Source organism: Rattus rattus, chromosome 2 (assembly GCF_011064425.1).
Source record: "Rattus rattus isolate New Zealand chromosome 2, Rrattus_CSIRO_v1, whole genome shotgun sequence".
In the NCBI taxonomy this organism is placed as follows: domain Eukaryota; kingdom Metazoa; phylum Chordata; class Mammalia; order Rodentia; family Muridae; genus Rattus; species Rattus rattus.
This window is the reverse complement of record NC_046155.1, coordinates 130410626-130412689: the sequence shown is the minus strand read 5'-3', so window position 1 is coordinate 130412689 and position 2064 is coordinate 130410626. Positions and strand designations below refer to the sequence as shown.

At 52.2% G+C, this 2064-nt stretch overlaps 1 non-coding gene across 1 annotated transcript; it reads right to left on the bottom strand.

The window, feature by feature from the left end:
- Positions 1 to 1422: 1422 nt before the first annotated feature.
- Positions 1423 to 1559, bottom strand: LOC116895056. Its single transcript, XR_004387237.1, has one exon. It is a non-coding gene; the product is annotated as a small nucleolar RNA SNORA17 (small nucleolar RNA).
- Between the last annotated feature and the right edge of the window lie 505 nt (positions 1560 to 2064).

Below are 2064 nucleotides of genomic sequence, written 5' to 3'. Positions count from 1 at the left end.
AGTAAATGTTTGGGTGGGCCAATTCCAAACCCAGGATCTGGGCCTGAGAGTTATTTGAGCTGGATAGCCTGCAGGTTATCCTACCCCCATTACCAGGACCAGCTCTAGCCTGCTGCCAAGGCAAGGTGCATGGTCTGTTTTGCCAAGTGTTGCAGCTGTTGTGGGACATGGCCAGTTCTCCCACTTTTATGACCCTGGGACCAACTTCCCTGACTGCCACAGAAAGTGGGGCACAAGGTACAGGAAGTCATCATCTCTCCACTGTCTGAGCCACCACCGAGCAGACAAGAGGCAGACTCGCTCTCCACAATCACGCCCTAGGGGCCGGCTCACCCACAACCCCTACTTCCAGGACCAAGTTCTGCCCAGATCAGGTGCAGGGCCTGCTCTCCCAAGTGCTGCAGCAGATGAGGGGGTAGAGCCAGGTCTCTTGCTCTCATCACCCCAGGGCCAAGCCTCAAGTCTGCCACAAGTTGTGAGGAGTGAGAGAAGAGGAGGGTAACTCTCCCTAGCCCATGCCACTGCACCACCACATTAGAGACTCCTGGTAAGGCCAGCTCTCCCATGCTCACTCACCCACAACTCCCTCAATACGTTGGAGCTGCCCTCCCAAATGCTGCAGCTGAGTAGAGGTGACTGATCTCCTGCTCTTTCCCTCATTCCATCATGGCCAGCTTTCCCATGATGCCAGTGAACTCTCCCATCCAGGTGAGGCATGTGCCAGTTCCACAGAGTCCCTAACCCTCAGACACCAAGATGTCTCTGGCAGCAGCCCAGACCAGGGATATCCACCTAGCCTTTGATGGTAATGGACCCCAGCTTCTACAGAGCCGCAGACTCAGATATGGACTCTAGTGGCAGTGCAGCACAGGCCATGATCCCACCATGGTCCCAGGTGACATCACTGGCTACTCAGATCGGGCTGCTCCTCACTACCCTCCTGTCTCCAGTTCTGCATCTCTTCATGGTGCCCACGTCCTCTCTTCTCTTTCGCTTCCATTTCTCCACTACTTACTTGCTCCTCCTAGTCGTGCCCAGGGTCTCTGAGTGTCCAGAGTTGCCTCAGGAGTGATCTCAGGAATGCTATGCCCTGCTCCTCTGGTTGTGCCTTATGGTGCTGGGATAAGAGTCATCTTGGGTATGGGCTGTCCCATTTCCCCCAGGCCTGGTGGTAGTCTCAGGTTAGCTCCCAGTCCGGGCCTCATGGCACCAATCTGACAGTGATCTTAGACTCTCTCCTCACCTAGCACCCCTGAGTGTCCCCTTGCGAGGGCCATCTATCCATGGCTCATTGCTACCAAGGGATTTCAGTCCCAGGGATGGTTCTCCTAGACTCCAGCCTGCTCCTGGCTCTGGTCCTGGGAGCCGTTGTGGCTGGCACTGTGCTGAACTCGTCTCAGACTCACTCCCCTCGCCCCCAGAAATGTTAGGCTATGAATAGCTCATATGTCCATAGGTCAGAACACTGAGCATAGACGTAGTCTCTCTTCTCTCTGCCCCCTACTGGCACACATGTGACAAAGCAGCCACACAAACTCCCATTTCTCACTTAGATCAAATTTTCTGACAAGCGTGCCTCCATGTCCGGAGAGCTAGGAAGAACTAGAGAGGAAAGTTACCTAAGCTAAGCATGTGCTAACTTACTTCATCTGTCTATGCTTGCCAACGAGGACATTATACTCTTGTGAGGTACTAGGAGACCTGCTGGCATGGAGGGAACTAGGAGCAACTCTTCACATCCCTCTTCCCATTCTCCAACCCCCAACATTTTCCCAACCACTTCCCCTCCCTCTTTAACAAAAGAAGCAAGACGCCTACGAATGCTGTCCTTGGCTCTTGATTGCCTCTGTGTGGGACTCTACATATCCTTGTGTAAACTACCCATTCATTCTTCCTATCTAATCATCTGCCGTGTCCCCCAAAAGAGTGACAATGTCTCACTCACTTGATTTTAAAAGTTGTTGCCTCATGGTACTTCCTTGGACATACTATGTGAGGCTTTAAAAAATCATATATTATCCAAAAAAAAATACTCAACAAAATACAACTCTTCAAGCAATCACC